Source organism: Schistocerca cancellata, chromosome 4 (assembly GCF_023864275.1).
Source record: "Schistocerca cancellata isolate TAMUIC-IGC-003103 chromosome 4, iqSchCanc2.1, whole genome shotgun sequence".
Classification (NCBI taxonomy): Eukaryota; Metazoa; Arthropoda; class Insecta; order Orthoptera; family Acrididae; genus Schistocerca; species Schistocerca cancellata.
The window spans coordinates 69098641-69118260 of NC_064629.1; positions in this window are offsets into that span (position 1 = coordinate 69098641).

Consider the following 19620-nt stretch of genomic DNA (forward strand, 5'->3'; position numbering starts at 1 on the left):
GAGAGGCGGAAATTGATCATTTAGATGATTCGGGAGGTACTTAACGCTGTCCCTTGGAATGATATTAGCGTCACGTGCCCCAGATGAGAAGTGCCTCAGGTACCGACTTGCAGGACCAATCCTCTGTAACCGTAAACTTAGTCCATGTTAGAGTAACCATCGTATAGCGCTTCTTACAAGACACAAGGATCGTGGATTAGCACTATGGGTCCGAAGGATGGTGAAAACCAGTATTAAAACATTATCAGCCTCAAGTTGTGCTAAGTGCAGATGAGGTGTATGGATGGTGTGTCTAAACTGCCTTTAATGAGCAACCTCTGTAGTAACAGTCATAAGCCACGCAAGCAGTGGTGTCTGGATCGACGGTCTGTTCCTTACTGTCAGGAGGGTAGAGAACAGTCTATATTGCTCATAAACATAACAACATAAACTCCTACCCATATATCGACAGGCCAGTCCACCACAACGATCAACAGCTTAGGACAAGACCGCCAACTGTCTCTGACGCACTTGCTACATTTCAGTTACTTACTTACAAGGGAAGCTCCCCATGATACCCCCTCTCAGATGTAGTGGTAAGATGGCCCAGTGGATAGCCCCTCAGAAACTGAACACAGATCAAGGATGGTGTACACCTTCCTGCTGATTTCATGCTTGATCTGCATTCACTTTTTGACGGGCTGCCACTGGGCCATGTTACCACTAACTCTGAGGGGGATGCGATGGGCCGTGGGAATTCTATGGAACTCATCTATCACCCTTTAAATATTCCTGGTGACTTGGAGGAAGCGTCAAAACAACCAAACAAATTATTTCATGAAGGGAGTCTTCTAATTAGCGCTCGAATAAAATAATTCCAAGAATACCAATATGTCGCTCTTGTGTCATAATCGGTCTGTTGTCGTTAAGAAAAGAGAAGTCAACTTTCGGGATATCGACCTGTTTTACTCTCTAAAAGCATTAGAGGGACTACTATCAATTGGATACAGTTGTTCCCGGATGATGGTGTGGCTGCGAACATGTGACGTTTCTTGGTCGGCGTTTAAATCTAATGACCGATTTTGGAGTCTCACGAAGGAACGCCATTAGCAGTTTCCAACATTTTCTGTTGATTTGGTTCTTGACAGACCTGAGGTGTTCTGTGCAACGTTTGTAAATATAACGACTTCTGCACGTTTAAGTGCTGTACAATACGTTAAAGCTATTTTGAGGCTATCGTTAATTCTTGTGTTACAGAGTTATATAGGGTACAATTATGGATATTTTTAAAACTAGTTACATATTCGTGTGTACGGTTACGCCATACTTCGTTTGTCGTGCACGGTCTTGTTATCTGAAACGGAAGATGTTTTTACCATGCAACGCTTGAGACTTACAAATGAAATTAGGTTATTTAATGACTTAACAATTACACCTATCTTGAAAATAAAAATTTGTGTTGGTTTCGAACATCAGTTTTAAAATGTAATTAACTTGTAACTGTTTTTTTTATTTCACTTACTGATTATTGGTGTATAGTAGACTATCAATTCGAAACGGAATCAGGAAGTATACTAAATTTCTATTATAGGGCTAGCTAGAGGCGGAAGTCTAAAAGGTGTCCCAAAGTCCCAAGGTACAACATTCCCCCAACCTTGAAAGCTGAATGACGCAGATTAACACTGTAAGATGTAAACTTTATGGGGCAGAAAGAGCACACTTTTGAAATCCAAATGGGAAGGCCTCTTCACAGGACAGTCGATAGTATCTCTTCCTGGAGTTGATCATTTTTTAGAGAGGCAAGAAATTATTCAGTAAGAGATACATCCGACAATGGCACAGTATTATAAGAGAGCCTAATAGTGCCCAAAACCCAGCAACATTACTGAAATCTAAGGAACAAGGTGGTTATCCGGCCGTCTGTGGACTCTAAAACACAGCAACTCGCAGCAGGCACGGTAACAGTGTGTTCGCTATGCGCACTGGCCACATTTCTGTAACTAAAAAAAAAAAATGAGTGATGTTCTCATCTTTTTTGTTTTTGCTCTTTTTGGTCGTCAGTCTTTTGACTGGTTTGATGCGGCCCGCCACGAATTCCTCTCCTGTGCCAACCTCCTCATCTCGGAGTAGCACTTGCAACCTACGCCTTCATTTATTTGCAGGATGTATTCCAATCTCTGACTTCCTCTACAGCTTTCGTCCCTCTACAGCTCCCTTTAGTACCATTGAAGTCATTCCCTCATGTCTTAACAGATGTCATATCATCCTGTCCCTTGTCCTTATCAGTGTTTTCCACATATTCCTTTTCTTTCCGATTCTGCGCAGAACCTCCTCATTCGTTACCTTGTCAGTCCACCTAGTTTTCAATATTCGTCTGTAGCACCACATCTCAAATGCTTCGATTCTCTCCAGTTCCGGTTTTCTCACAGTTCATATTTCACTACCATACAGTACTGTACTCCAGACGTTCATTCTCAGAAATTTTTTCCTGAAATGAAGACCTGTGTTTGATACTAGTAGACGTCTCCTGGCCAGGAATGCCCTATTCGTCATTGCTAGTCTACTTTTGATGTCCTCCTTGGTCCTTCCGTCATTGGTTATTTTACTGCCTAGGTAGCAGAATTTCTTAACTTCATCCACTTCGTGACCATCAAGCCTGATGTTAAGTTTCTTGCTGTTCTCTTTTCTTCTACTTCTCCTAACTTTCGTCTTTCTTCGATTTACTCTCAGTCCATATTCTGTACTCATTATATTCTTCATTCCATTCAGCAGATCATGTAATTCTTATTCACTTTCACTCAGGATAGCAATGTCATCTGCGAATTGTATTATTGATATCCTTTCACCTTGAATTTTAATTCGATTACAAAATATTTCTTTTACTTCCATCATTGCTTCTTCGATGTACAGATTGAAGAGTAGGGGCGAAAGACTACATTCCGATCTTACGCCTTTTTTAATGGGAGCACTTCGTTCTTGGTAGTCCACTCTTATTATTCTCTTTCGGTGCTTGTACATATTGTATATTATCCGTCTCTCACTATAGCGTATCTCTATTTTTCTCAGAATTTCGAACATCTTGCACCATTTTTCATTGTCGAACGCTTTTTCCATGTCGTCAAATCCTATGAACGTGTCTTGATTTTTCTTGAGTCTTGCTGCTATTATCAATCGCAACGTCAGAATTGCCTTTCTCGTGCCTTTAACTTTCCTAAATTCAAACTCCTCGTTTTCTAGAACATCCTCAATTTTCTTTTCCGTTCTTCTGTATGTTATTCGTGTCAGCAACTTGAATGGATGAACCGTTAAGCTGCCTATGCGATAATTCTCGCACTTAGCTCTTGCAGTGTTCGGAACTGTGTGGATGATATTTTTCCGAAAGTCAAATGGTATGTCAGCACACTCATACTCCCTACACACCAACGTGAATAGTCGTTTTGTTTCCACTTCCCCCAACGATTTAAAAAATTCTGATGGAATAGTATCTATCCGTACTGCCTTATTTGATCTTAAGTTCTCCAAAGGTCTCTTATATTCTGATTCTATTACTGGATTCTCTATACGTTGGTGCACTGTTGGCCGTAGTTGCCTCCTGGTCTGGTCACGGACCGACTCTCGGTGTCGGACGCTGCGCCAGTCCTTGCACCTGCCTCCTAGCGAGACGTCGTTCCTCTAGCGTCGATACGGATGCTCAGCCCAGCCTGGTACAGCTTGGATGGCAGCTACTGGCTGAGGGAGTGTACTCAATCCCACTTCGTGCCTCTTCTTCCATGGACCACCCCATCAGCGGTGTTCTGTAGGCGGCAGGTGTTGAACCCAGTATTGACAGCCTGGTAGGCCCCGCACCCGAATACGCTTAGGTGTAACGGACGGTGGTCCGCCAGGAACCCTGATCGTCGTCTTCTGTCCCACACTCAAAGAGTACAGCACCTGGTACTGCACTGTTGCTGGTAGTTCATCAGCTCTCTCATCAGTAGTGGTTGGTGTGACACAGCACGAAGTTCGTCAATGGAGTTCAGCTCTGCGGCACTCCACGGCTGGCTAGTACTGCGCTGGTTGTTCTGAGACAAGATTTACTACAACATGCTCATGGAACGGTATGTCGTCCACACAGGCTGCATCCTTCCCATTGACCTGAACCCTTCTCTCCTACTTGGAACTGGAGCTCCGGTATTTAAAGAGCTCTCCGTTGTTCCGTGAATTGCGATTTACTAGAGATGACCTCATGTGGCCGCGTTATTCTGCTACCCTTGTTTTAGTTCTTTCTTTGCAGCTTGTTTAATTTGATCTATGGGTGTTTTCCCTAGCTGTGTCTATTGCTTCTTGCGGCATCCCACCGCGCGAACGAGCGTGCGTGTTATTTCGCTTAGTCGCTGTCCTTTTCTGCTTTTACGCTGCGTTTCCTCCCTCTCACTCAGCTACTGCAGAGCTGCAGACTGTGCTACCCGTCTGTCTTGCATCGCCGTGTTTCCTGGTACGCCGCTAGTCGTGGCGTAACCAGCCTATCTTACGTCAAGGGGGTTAAATTCCGTTAAAAAATTTATAACTTGGAACCCGTATTACTCTGTGCCGTAACAGTGCACAATACGGCGATCTTCCCTGGTTGTGGTAAGAAGTGGTCGATCTAAACTTGGCGACAAGTGTGGCTGCCCTCACGTTCCAATGCAGTCTACCATTAGGCCACTGTCAGATCCGAATGCCCTACATATCTGGATAGTGCAAGATTCGACCAGCTGGCCATATGGAGTCCCAAAATGAGGCACCTTTCTAATAGTGCCAGGTATTGATAGCACTGTCTCTTATGAGTATACGGTGATGCATGCCAACATTCCCAGGGCAGTAAGAGTAAAATTTTGAAAGTTCCACAGCGAACCTATATAGCAACATTACGTCTATGTTGACACAAGATGACCGCAGTGAAAACATTTCGCCGCCGAGACTAGGCCAGGACCAAACACAACATCGGCGTTACAGTCGAGCCAGGCAGCAGAATTCAGCAGAATGCAGTGGGTCACAGCAGCCAAACAGTCACGTGACCTTCGTTATGTGGCGAAACAAAGTTACCAAGAGCTTTTACGAACCAGTTCTATACTATAATGAAATGGTTAAGCAAGCACGGAAGAAGGAAAACCGCTGATACCTTCGTAATAGCAAGCCCTATGTGGTCATGGCGAATGAGTTCGTGTAAACATTAGCCACTGCTTCGCTCCATAAATACCCCTGCAGTTTAGCTCATAGGGTAGTCGGTCAGACGGATCAATGGTATGTACGACGTTCGCTCTCGATTCCCTGATAACAACAGCATCTACTGGGAGAGATGACTACCCCGCCATGATCACCAGCCGTAAAGTTCAACAATACAGATTGCCTCTGTCGCTGATGGAAGAACCTAGAGGTCTTTCCTTCCAAACAGGTCAGGGCACCAGCGTTCCTGGCATTCCAGCGGACTGAATAGGGCCTACCTGGATGGCAGACCAATATCGTCGAACTTTACGGCTCTACGCAAGCGTCATTGCGGTACAACGGTTGATGCAAAATGATGGTGAGGAGGAGAGGACAGAACACCTCGCAAGTTGGTGTGGGACTAAATGCCGCGGCGTCGCGGTACAGTCGATGCCGGGGCCACAGCAAGCGGCGATCCGCCAGTGCAGCAGCCGGCTGGAACGAAGTGTGCTGTGTCAGCTGCCTTGAGAGGGCTGAAGGCCACTTACGACTCAGTTCCTTAGTTGGCATTGAAAAATGATGCCAACCACGAATCAAAACGCTGGCTGTATTTTTATGGCCTGCCGTTGTGGCCGAGCGGTTCTAGGCGCTTCAGTTTGGAACTGCGCGCCCGCTACGGTCGCAGGTTCGAATACTGCCTCGGGCATGGATGTGTGTGATGTCCTTAGGTTAGTTAGGTTTAAGCAGTTTTTAGTTATAGGGGACTGATGACCTGAGAAGTTAAGTCCCATAGTGCTCGGAGCCATTTGAACCATTTTTGTATTTTAATGGAAATAAACAACTAATTCTGAATCTTTTTCTCACTGCGCCTACTGGCTATCACAAGTCACGACATTCATTCCGAGGCAAACTGGCAGGGAGCGAACTGAGACAGTGTCTCCTGACACAGAACCAACTCTACTCACGTCCTCGTCACAGGCGCCTCTTGCAGCGGCATCTCTATGTCCTTTACGGTTATCAGTCAGCATTTAACACTGTTAACACCTCTTGTATGCCTTATAGGCCTGGTAAGAACACTAAATACAAACAACAGTAAATAAATTTGGTAGTCGTTTGGCCTGCCACAGAGATTGTCTAATCAATTACATGACCGCTGACAGTTAATACTCTGACACTTCACTACTTTTCTCTTCTTTCAGCAGAAACAATCTTTGAGAGCGTTAACGTCTATAGAATAAATGACCAGAGTAAGGAGTGTTTAAGCTGTTAACGAATTGGTTTTTAATGCAAATTTTTCACAGAAATTGTCTAATCAATTACATGACCGCTGACAGTTAATACTCTGACACTTCACTACTTTTCTCTTCTTTCAGCAGAAACAATCTTTGAGAGCGTTAACGTCTATAGAATAAATGACCAGAGTAAGGAGTGTTTAAGCTGTTAACGAATTGGTTTTTAATGCAAATTTTTCACAGAAATACACGATTTTACACAGTTTGTAACGTGACTGTTGTGTCTAGACAAGACAGTCTAGACACAAGGCGAGGAAACCGAAAGGGCACGCATCAACTCACGCCGACTGGCGTGAAGTCTGGAACAGGATACGTAATGAATGCTATAAAGAAAAGTACGTAGCTGCGGTTATACTTAACTTTAATCCATCATTTGTATACAGCATTCTTGATGATACAAGTGAGACTCTCTATAGAAATGGTTAATGGCGCCTTGCTAGGTCGTAGCCATGGACTTAGCTGAAGGCTATTCTAACTATCTCTCGGCAAATGAGAGAAAGGCTTCGTACGTGTAGCCGCTAGCAAAGTCGTCGTACAACTGGGGCGAGTGCTAGTACGTCTCTCTAGACCTGCCGTGTGGTGGCGCTCGGTCTGCAATTACTGACAGTGGCGACACGCGGGTCCGACATGTACTAATGGACCGCGGCCGATTTAAAGCTACCACCTAGCAAGTGCGGTGTCTGGCGGTGACACCACAGTGACAATGTTAGGACAGTTGTCGGGATAACGCATCTCGTCCTGACTAGGTGAAATAACTCTAAACACAACAGTAACAAATTTTAACTAGAAGTTTCTTTACAACATTATTCTTCCTACTACGTCATGAAGTTGGTCAATATTAAGATAAATCATCCGATTCCGGATCTAAGTTCGTTACTGTTTAGGACGACAATCAAGTCTACGGAGGATGGTAAGTTTTGTGATAAGCTGAGCAAAAGATTGCCCAAGGTTGCTCGAGTTTACAGTGGTCGCAAGCTGCTGAACCAACAAGTTACGCCTCTGCTCACAGTATTTACCTTAGCTGCGATGAGCTGTCGTCTGCATGGCTGCTTTCGTCCTCTGAAACTCCTATAAAAGCTAATCAAACCTTTGCTTATTTTATCAGCAGAAACTCTCCCATGTCTCTCATGAGGCAAGAAAACTAAGTGGCTGGTTCGTTTCTCTGCAGTTGGAGCTCAACGACGCTACAGCTAATATCTAGCTGAATGTCAGCCACAGTGAACGTAGTGTTCACACATATTTCTCCTCTGCATCGTACAGAGTGTTATGTGTCCTTTTCTACGCCAGTGCAGAGGAGAGTGTCCTCGAGAATTTCGGTCTTACCTTTCTCGTAGCAAAACTATCCCCCACCCGGTTAATTTGGGGCTCCATGTCACGGCTTTTTCCCACCAATAGCAGTGTTCCTCTTATTTTGTGGAAACTATCTCTTCCAATCTCAAGAGCCCTACCATTAAACTGCATCGAAATCTTGCCACTTTACTCCTTCCCAGTTCGTTTCTGGAAATCGGACATTTGGTGCCCATTCCAGACGCCTAAAAGTTACATGCGTCTAGCATGAGGTTACCACGCGCTGCTCACGTGATCAACTGCATCACTGGTTTGTTCGTATCCATTTGGAAATTCTGAAACGCAGTTTTCTAAAGCTTCTTTCTGTACCACTCCAGTGGTCCGCTACTTGCTCTCTTGCATGAGTCACCTGGGGTCCATTCATTGACTCGCACCGTGGGACGCCCCTTAAGAGCTTTCTGTTGTACTTCTCATGCCTGCTTCCAAACAGAACGTCTCTTCTACCTGTTTGTTTCATCTCTTGCTCATTGACATGCAATGTATAGGATCAGTGTGTTAATACTCTCGAGTGAGTGTCATGCCTTTGCATTACATACTTACAGGCAAATCTGCTCATTTTCACCGAAGTAAGTTAGATGTCATATTTACCTTCCCATTAGAATGTATAAAAACTCTCATCTAAGGTGCTAAATTGACCTTCATTTAATCTGGGACCTTACAATACTTATACGAAGTTACAGTGACAACCGACTATGTCTCCTGGATGCTTCACTTTCTAGTGAAGCTGTGTATAATGAAGTCAACATTCTTAGCGCAGTTGTAACACTGGTTCCTGTCAGATCACTGTCGGGCTTGGCTAACAGTTGGATGAGTCACTGTCTGGGTCTGCATAGTGCTGCTGGCTATGGGATGCGCTTTGCCCTCTTGAGGGCAATCGAGGAATTATTTGACTGAGAAGTAGCGGCTCCAGTCACGAAAATTGACAACGGCCAGGAGAGTTGTATGCTGACCACATGCCCCTCTGCATCTTCATCTGGTTAAGCCTCAGAGCAGAGGATGACATGGCGAGCAGACAGTACCGTTGAGCCTTCAAGGCGTGTTCGGACGGTAGTTTTTTAGTGTACAACGAAGAAAGTAAAGGTGATGGCGAAGTTTTCAGCATATCTACATACGGAATACGTAAAGGCTAGAACACCTTTGGGATGTTTAGGAACGCCGACTTCATGCCAGGTCTCACCGAATGACATCGATACCTCTCGTCAGTGCAGCACTTCGTGAAGAATGGGCTGTCAAAATCAAACGGCTCTAAGCACTATGGGACTTAACATCTGAGGTCATCAGTCCACTAGACTTAGAACTACTTAAACCTAACTAACCTAAGGGCGTCACACACACCCATGCCCGAGGCAGGATTCGAACCTGCGACCGTAGCAGCAGCGCAGTTCCGTACTGAAGCTCCTAGAACCGTTCGGCCACAGCGGCCCGCTGAATGGGCTGTCACTCCCCAAGAAACGTTCCTGCACCTGAATGAGCGTATGCCTGCGAGAGAGGAAGCTGTCATCAAGGCTAAGGGTGAGCCAACACCATATTAAATTCCAACATTACCGATGGAGGGTGCCACGTTTTTCAAGTCATTTTCAGCCAGGTGTCCGGATACTTTTGATCACATAGTGTATATCCTGTTAGGTCAGTGGCTAATTCCCATACTGTCTATGTATTGCTTAATACACGTTGTCCTATATTTTCCAGCTGCGTGGTATGCCACTCCATTTTTTCCTGTTCACTGTCGCTTGCACTTGTCCCAACGTGCTATTTAATTCTCTGGCCAGCACGCCGACCTCTGAGACCAGCAACTGCCAGCCTGGGAGGTATTACAGAACACTCAGACAACGACGGGTAATATAATCAGTGAAGCTGTCTTAGAAAGAGACCATACGACAATCGGATTTAGGAATTTTGTTTTTATATTTTTGGTATGTGATGTTTAAAAACTCAAATACCAATCCGGCATAATAAGTCTCTGCAACTATGAATAATTCTCGATATAGTCGACTTTGAAATTTTATGAGTGTCTTTAATATCCACGTTGAATTCCATTTTTCGAAAGGCACTGAGGCCGGCTGGTAGAATGCAATTTTTAAAACAGTGATACATACTTTGAGTCTGGTAATTGCTGGTTCCAGTCTCGTTTGGAATGTATTTTTTTCTTTCAGTTCAAATAATTATGTTGTTAAATATAAAATTATTCAAATATATACTGATTTACGCATATGTAATTCTAATTTTTATGAAAAACGTGTGTTTTCTTGTTTCTAGTTACAGATCACACACAAAAATCCCATTTTCATTGTAAACATCAATTATAAATTACTGATCTTTTATAAAATATTGTTAATAAAGATATTTTATATTAAGAACATTACAAGTTAATTTTTTTGCTTTTTCATGTGTTTTACACTTCACAAAAATGTCTGAAGAGCTTGGGTCTTTGTTTAAAAATATACCACGTTATCCATACCTGTCAGGGCGTTGTGCGGGCTGTGTCAGTGTGAGTGGAGAAGCGCAAAGAGGACGATCGCACTCACAGTGGAGCAATGGGTGCTCGTTGTGGAATGTTGCATGACAATAAAGTGGTGGAAATGGTGTAGTCATTTGTTTGCTGAGTAGTTTAATGGTGTCAAAGTGCCGGCAAAGAGTGCCATGCTACGCTTCGTCCGAAAATGGCATCAGACAAGATCTGTTTTGAACAACTCAAAGAAACATTCCGAAACGTGCGGCTGCAGTCCACCAAAAAATCCTTCAGAGTCTTACGAAATCAACTCGACGCCTGTCTCAAGAGACCAGCATATCACGTTGAACATGCAGACGAGTACTCCACCTGGACCTGCACCTGCATCCCTACCGAGTGTCTGTTATTTATGCATTAAAACCAGCAGATGCTCCTCGGCGCCTCCAGTTTTCAGAGTAAGTGTTCACTGATATAATAATGAAAGACTCGGCCATGGATATGTTCTTCACGGCAAACGAAGCCTCGTTTCACGTGAGTGGTTATGTCAACTCACAGAATTACAGGTTCTGCGCACTGGAGAATCCGCTTAACTTCTACGAAATACCAAGCATGATCACCGCAGTGCCTAGGTGCCGTATTATTGGTCCCATCTTCTTTCATCGGACGCTGACTTCAGCACTTTACATTGCCAACATTTTGAAACCATTTGTGGCAGCGCTAAGGATGGAGGAAAGTACCTACAGTTACTTTCAACACGGTGGAGCAGCTGCCCACACAGCCAGCTAATCCTTGGAGCACATTTACACGATCTTCAGACCTGACGGAGCTGTTAGCATAAGTCAGTCTGGTCGTGGCCTTAGCTGGCCACCTAATTCACCTGATCTGTCAGTGCACGATTACTTTGTGTGGGGAACCCTCATGTCTAAGGTGAATCCCAACAATCCTCGTATTCCAAGAATTGCAGCAAAATGTTTCGGATGGGACTGCAGCAATTCCAGCAGTCCAGCTTCGATCCGCCTTCAACAACGTTTTTCCCAGGGGCCAATAGTGCCAATTTGAACATCTGTCATAGTCAAGTTAATACTGTATTTCCTTTTTAGTGGTGTGTTTCTTTGTAACCTCGAACTCCATTCTCTGGGCCACTTTTATTTGTTCCGCCCTGTATGAGGGTATTAAAGACACTCAGAAAACTTCAAAGTCGCATTTGTGATAGTTGCATCGAATTACTTGGGAAGAATAATGTTTGAGTTCTGAACTTCACGTACTATAAATATAAATATTTACAAAAGTCCGACTGCCATGTGGTCTCCTTCTCAGACAAAATCGGCACCTACCACGGCAGGATAGGTGGTGTTCAAACTGTAACATCCAGAACAGTCAAGTCGAAGGCGCAGGCCCACATTGGACAGTGATGAGCGACAAAGGAAGTTTTCAGAAACGAGGTACGGTGACAAAGAGAGTGGGCTGCCCAAAGCCCAGGCTCAAACATGCATTCCTGTAAAGAGTGGCTGCCAGCAAGAGGGAGACCCAGTGGCGCAGAGGCACCAAGACATTTGCATTAAGTCCCGTCGTCAGGCTGTTGCGTTCTGCTACGAAAGACGAAATCGTTCGTAAAGTCTGAATACTTTATTTGGTACTGCAATGGTCTCCACCTTGAAGTTAGCAGCTGTTGGAGACAGTGGTGGTTGACATAAAGGTATCAACCTCAGTAGGGTGACGTACAGAGAGTGTCGGTGAGCATCTGAGAGCGTCTGAGCACAGCTAAGAACCTCTGAGAGTGAGGGTCTAATTTGGGGTTGGAGGGAGAGGGGTATTTACGACAGTCTGCTGGCCAGTTGGACAATACTTCTCCAACAGAAACACTTCCCCCCCCCCCCCCCCCACCACCACCACCTTCCATACAAAAGGCCACAGCAGGCAGGCGTATGGCAGCACCTACATTGACGAGATGACTACATTAGACAGTGAAGTGATAGGGGTCAGCAAGCAGCCACCATGATGTTCGGCCTTCACCATTGCTTGACCATCATCTAGCACTAAGGTCTCCTCCTGGATGTGGGACCTTCCTACTGGTGAGCTGCCTCTCAGCTCATACCAAACCCTGCCCAGCTTCTACCCTGGAGGGCAGCAGAACGTGACCAGGGTGGGGCAGCCACTTGCCCTCCTACGTTGGTGTGGGTGGCCTAGAAACAAGCGCCTTTGCGTGCAGGGGTGAGTTACACCCCCGCCAGAGCCTGTCATTCCCTGAAAGAATTTCTGCAAAGGTAGGTGCCACTGGCACCTACCGAAAGCAGCAATACTGCATCTAAATAGGGCATGGCCTCTGTGTGGGGTCGTGGGCGTCAGAATCCCTGGGTGCCGACGTCAGCACTGGCCACCCGTCCACAGCAGTGCACCGCAGCTTATCCACACTATGTGCTAAATGGGATTCATCCACCACCTCACAGCATTACGAGTGTAGCAGCATGAATCTCAATAAAAATCTTAAGTTTGTGATGCTCTTTTCATGAGTTACCAATGGCCTGCACATTTGCCACGACCTAACGTCATAATCCAATCGTCCACAGTAGTGGCTCTTCATCCATGTCCGCTACAGTTTGTGTCGGAAGAAAAGAGTGCCATGCAGCACAACGGCACAGCTGCAGCTCACATTGTCGTCACAGAGCCGGTTGAGTGAGTGAACTGTTTGATTCTATTTTCATCTGCAGAGGAGGTGGGGTCAAGGGACAACTGTCGTAAAAATTTAGATGTCACAGTAGTCGAGCCTGTAGAAGTGACTGATCTGTCACTGTTTTGTGGCAATACCAGAGATCAGTATTGGGAGGAATGTGTTACCAAACCTATTTACTGTGTGACACTGCTGAGTCGGTGGCAGGAGTGTGTTTTACTTGTCACCAATATGGCCATATGGTCAGGCAATGCACTTCTCATGATGAGAAGTTGGATGTAAGTTAATGTATTGTGTTTGTGAGTGTCTGAGCTATTGTTGGTTGATGCTGTGTTATATTTAGTTGTGTACTGGGAAAAAGGTTCCACAGTGACACAGTCTGTGAGCCAGGGTGTTTCCCTCTAAGAGGTATAACAGTGTTTACTTGATAAGGTAGTGCAGCTCAGAGCGGATAGTACGAAATTTCTTTGACAACTTGCAGATAAGGACGAGCAGTTAGCATTAACCAACATCCTAGTTCTCAGATAGATCCAGCCATTGCCAATTAAAGCACTCCCTTTTCTGACAAGACAATTAACAACGTAATGTCCTTCTCGGATGATCTGGAATCGTTGGTGGCTACTGGAGATTAGTAGCATGATCAGTTATTGCAAGTAGCAAAATTACGGTTGATAGGGGAGGCGAACACTTTGGCAGATGTACAGAAGGGTTGAGAAATGCACAGACATTTGATGTGTTGAAACAGAGCCTTCACCAACGGTATAAAAATCAAGAGAGAGAGGTTGTTCTGCGAAGCGTGTGGTGCGTAAATCAGGTCCTGGGTGGAAAAGCCCGCACGAGTATGTTGGTCCTACGTATCACAGGAAGTAGCCAAGATAGATGGTCATTTCACCTGAGTGCTGAAGCACAATACAGTGGAGGCAGGCTGTTTCGTAGCGGGGCCGGAAGGATAACTGGATAATACTTCGGAAACTCAGCAGACAGGATCGAGAAAGCGTTACCTAGGAAATCACGCAGGCTGGCTTATTTCCGAGGATTTTTGCTCTGAGAAGCGTTCCATTGTATGTATTCCTAATTAACGAGGATAGGTATTTCCTCGCAAACGTTCCACGCTGGACACATAAGACTAAAATAAGGTTAGTCGCCGTTCGGAAAAATCCGTGGTTTCGAGACTATGACTCGCCTTTTGCAGTTACGAGGGAGGGGAGCCGAGCTTTGCTGGGAAGCCAGCGGTGGAGAGAATGAGGTCATCCGTTTTGGGCGCGCGTGTTTGACAGTTACTCAGTATCAGATTTTGTTGGTACAGACGGACTTGCTGTCTTTGCTCTCAGGAGATTTTATAGTTAGAGCGGTTAGGCAGTGTACTGTTGCGAACTTATACGGTTCTGGACTTCGCCTCCGCGTAGAGAGTCGTCGTTGAGTACGCAGCATTCAATGATTGAGAGCACTTCTTCTGTCTATAGTCACGTAGAGACGTTGTATGAATTCCGTCCTTGTGGCTGGGAGTTTGCGTTTCTTGTCTGTAGAACACAGAGAGGAGAAGACAGTATTAGATTATACTACTCAGACGACCGCCTTCTGCCGTCCTAATCTTTGGAAGAGCTTTTATTTTGTGGCTGGAGCTCTTCTACCGTCGCAGACGTGTACGAGAACTATCACTCCGACGCACTGGACGCAGTACGTACGGTGATATAGCTAATTGCTTCGGCTTACTAGGGCTATAAAGCCAAACAGCTGTGACCATGTAAGTTTTACTTCCTCTGAGGCTAAACACCACTGTAGATCATCTTTGAAAATATTGTCTTCTAGTGGTTGGTACGTAGATGAAATCAGTCACCTGGCGTTATTTATATTAGATCGCGTAGCCATAAAATGGGACAGATTTGGGTAATTGATCTATAACATTAGTTAGGAAATTCATTTGTATCTCTTTATGTGCATTGGACACACACACACACACATATATATATATATATATATATATATATATATATATATATATATAAACATTTGTAATATATGCGTTTTAATCTACAATAAATGTATGAGCAGAAACAGCATTTATCTTTTTGTAGTTAGTAGTTCCCTTAATCAATCATTTATGTTTATGTTGTAATTTATATGTTACAAAGCAAGAAGGAGGAGATAATATCACCATTAGAAGATCCTAAGATCTGATTCAGAGAGTAATCAGACAGGGCCCAATCTTCATTTCAGAGTTCAGTGTTTTCCGTTGCGCAAATTCATTTTTACACCCGCCTGGAGTAGCATCTTGGAATAGGATATGGAAAATTAGTGTGCAAACGTACAAGATGGCAGAGAGTGATGAATCGAACAGTATTAAACTCCAAGAAGCCGGATATACGGCACTAGATGCCTTCCTGAGAGGCGTGACACGTGATTTCCTTAGAGGGGTTCGTAGAGGTACCCTGAAAGACCTGTACGTTTCTGTGAGATTGGCTACGGAATTGAAGAAACTGATACAGCAAAAGAAGTAAATGATAAGTAAGAGGTATTTTAAGCTGGTGTAAGATATTATAGGGGTGGACAGTCAGGACATGTCCAGAGGCAATGTTGGCGGCCTCAGTCGGGTAAATGTAGTGTGGTAGGACACCAACAACGACACTAAGAAATAATGGTAAAAGTATGCAAGACGAAGCGGACACGAGTTAAACGGGGAAAGCAAACTCAAGTCCATCGAGTGGCATTCACGTCAAATTTTGATGGTAACGGATATGGACGCAGAGGCAGAATGTGGTTTATGGGGAATTTTGGGAGCCAGGAAACATACGTTTTTGGTGGGCACTGGAGAGCAAATGACAGAGGCAAGTCTAGACCTCTTAGGTAGGAAGCGATTGAACTCATCACGCTATAGATAGCTTGTGTGCATACAGAAGAGAGATTGCAGGAAAGTGGTATCCACGATTTTAGATAATTTTGGAGCTGATGAGACAATGCTAACTAAGTGACTTTGGCAACGAATTCAGACATCCTAGAAGAGGATGACTGGGACACGTCGAATGTGACCATGGTCAGGGACAGGCTGATGCTCAATCTGTTCTACATGAGAAGGTACACCATCAGAAAAAATGGAAAAAGTAGAGATGGAGGAACTGACATTAGAGTTTGATGATCTGTTAAATTCTCAAGAGTCTTGCCGGTGATGCTCATAACACAACACTGAATTCCAATGGAGACCGAAGAACCAGTATATCAGAAACTATATTATACAGGATGTTCTTTTTAACTGAAGAGATTGAAATATCTCGAAAACTACATATCGGATCAAAAACGTTGTAATTCCAGTTTGTCTGTCTCGGAGCGCGACATCCAGTGATACCACACTCGAACCCCCACTCAACCCTGTGCGTGGGTGGTGGAGGTCAACTTTGAAATTTTCATGGGAACCCCCGTTTTTCATTGCACATTACAAATCTACAGTAAAATCTACATACATTTTCTCTGAAGAATTTTCTTCGTTTCGTCACAGATGGCACTGTAGTCGAAGGAATCGAAATGGGTACACAATCGTAATTTACGAAATTCTACTCAATGATCCTTGAATACACAATGGCACGAGGGACCCCAACTCAAAGCTGCCAGTATTTCACAACTTCTAATCGGAAACCCCACTCGCAACATTCTATTCCTCCGACATATCAAACAGGGGACTACTCGAAGCGCCTCTGCGGCCGTGGCTCGAGGCAAATCCTAGTCAGCTTTCCCTATTAGAGTAAGTGTACATACGTAGTATCGCCAACTTCAATAGACTTAGTGATCCGTTTTTCAAATGACCGTACACAGGACAGAAGCATATCTACGGAACTACACGCAACAAGCGGCTACACGGGTAGCAGGGGTTGTGTGGCGTGGGCTGGGCGGTTTTTTAGGTTAGATGGCCTTGGGCAAGTACAGAAAGGGCAACAGCCTCAACGGGTGCAGGGCAAAGTCAGGACATGCGGGGACCAAGCAGCAATCGGTATCGTAATTGTAAACTGTCGAAGCTACGTTGGTAAAGTACCGGAACTTCAAGCGCTGATAGAAAGCACCGAAGCTGAAAACGTTATAGGTACAGAAAGCTGGCTGAAGCCAGAGATAAATTCTGCAGAAATTTTTACAAAGGTACAGACGGTGTTTATAAAGGATAGATTGCATGCAACCAGTGGTGGAGTGTTCGTCGCTGTTAGGAGTAGTTTATCCTGTAGTGAAGTAGAAATGGATAGTTCCTGTAAATTGTTATGGGTGGAGGTTACACTCAGCAACCGAGCTAGGTTAATAATTGGCTCCTTTTACCGACCTCCCGACTCAGCAGCATTAGTGGCAGAACAACTGAGAGAAAATTTGGAATACATTTCTCATAAATTTTCTCAGCATGTTATTGTCTTAGGTGGAGATTTCAATTTACCAGATATAGACTGGGACACTCAGACGTCTAGGACGGGTGGTAGGGACAGAGCATCGAGTGACATTATACTGAGTGCACTATCCGAAAATTACCTCGAGCAATTAAACAGAGAACCGACTCGTGGAGATAACACCTTGGACCTACTGATAACAAACAGACCCGAACTTTTCGACTCTGTATGTGCAGAACAGTGAATCAGTGATCATAAGGCCGTTGCAGCATCCCTGAATATGGAAGTTAATAGGAATATAAAAAAAGGGAGGAAGGTTTATCTGTTTAGCAAGAGTAATAGAAGGCAGATTTCAGACTACCTAACAGATCAAAACGAAAATTTCTGTTCCGACACTTACAATGGTGAGTGTTTATGGAAAAAGTTCAAGGCAATCGTAAAATGCGTTTTAGACAGGTATGTGCCGAGTAAAACTGTGAGGGACGGGAAAAACCCACCGTGGTACAACAACAAGTTAGGAAACTACTGCGAAAGCAAAGAGTGCTTCACTCCAAGTTTAAACGCAGCCAAAACCTCTCAGGCAAACAGAAGCTAAACGATTTCAAAGTTAGCGTAAGGAGGGCTATGCGTGAAGCGTTCAGTGAATTCGAAAGTAAAATTCTATGTACCGACTTGACAGAAAATCCTAGGAAGTTCTGGTCTTACGTTAAATCAGTAAGTGGCTCGAAACAGCATATCCAGACACTCCGGGATGATGAAGGCATTGAAACAGAGGATGACACGCGTAAAGCTGAAATACTAAACACCTTTTTCCAAAGCTGTTTCACAGAGGAAGACCGCACTGCAGTTCCTTCTCTAAATCCTCGCACAAACGAAAAAATGGCTGACATCGAAATAAGTGTCCAAGGAATAGAAAAGCAACTGGAATCACTCAACAGAGGAAAGTCCACAGGACCTGACGGGATACCAATTCGATTCTACACAGAGTACGCGAAAGAACTTGCCCCCTTTCTAACAGCCGTGTACCGCAAGTCTCTAGAGGAACGGAAGGTTCCAAATGATTGGAAAAGAGCACAGGTAGCCCCAGTCTTCAAGAAGGGTCGTCGAGCAGATGCGCAAAACTATAGACCTATATCTCTGACGTCGATCTGTTGTAGAATTTTAGAACATGTTTTTTGCTCGAGTATCATGTCGTTTTTGGAAACCCAGAATCCACTCTGTAGGAATCAACATGGATTCCGGAAACAGCGATCGTGTGAGACCCAACTCGCTTTATTTGTTCATGAGACCCACAAAATATTAGATATAGGCTCCCAGGTAGATGCTATTTTTCTTGACTTCCGGAAGGCGTTCGATACAGTTCCGCACTGTCGCCTGATAAACAAAGTAAGAACCTACGGAATATCAGACCAGCTGTGTGGCTGGATTGAAGAGTTTTCAACAAACAGAACACAGCATGTTGTTATCAATGGAGAGACGTCTACAGACGTTAAAGTAACCTCTGGCGTGCCACAGGGGAGTGTTATGGGACCATTGCTTTTCACAATATATGTAAATGACCTAGTAGATAGTGTCGGAAGTTCCATGCAGCGTTTCGCGGATGATGCTGTAGTATACAGAGAAGTTGCAGCATTGGAAAATTATAGCGAACTGCAGGAAGATCTGCAGCGGATAGGCACTTGGTGCAGGGAGTGGCAACTGACCCTTAACATAGACAAATGTAATGTATTGCGAATACATAGAAAGAAGGATCCTTCATTGTATGATTATATGATAGCGGAACAAACACTGGTAGCAGTTACTTCTGTAAAATATCTGGGAGTATGCGTGCGGAACGATTTGAAGTGGAATGATCATATAAAATTAATTGTTGGTAAGGCGGGTACCAGGTTGAGATTCATTGGGAGAGTCCTTAGAAAATGTAGTCCGTCAACAAAAGAGGTGGCTTACAAAACACTCGTTCGACCTATACTTGAATATTGCTCATCAGTGTGGGATCCGTACCAGATCGGGTTGACGGAGGAGATAGAGGAGAGCCAAAGAAGAGCGGCGCGTTTCGTCACAGGGTTATTTGGTAAGCGTGATAGCGTTACGGAGATGTTTAACAAACTCAAGTGGCAGACTCTGCAAGAGAGGCGCTCTGCATCGCGGTGGAGCTTGCTCGCCAGGTTTCAAGAGGATGCGTTTCTGGATGAGGTATCGAATATATTGCTTCCCCCTACTTATACCTCCCGAGGAGATCACGAATGTAAAATTAGAGAGATTAGAGCGCGCACGGAGGCTTTCAGACAGTCGTTCTTCTCGCGAACCATACGCGACTGGAACAGGAAAGGGAGGTAATGACAGTGGCACGTAAAGTGCCCTCCG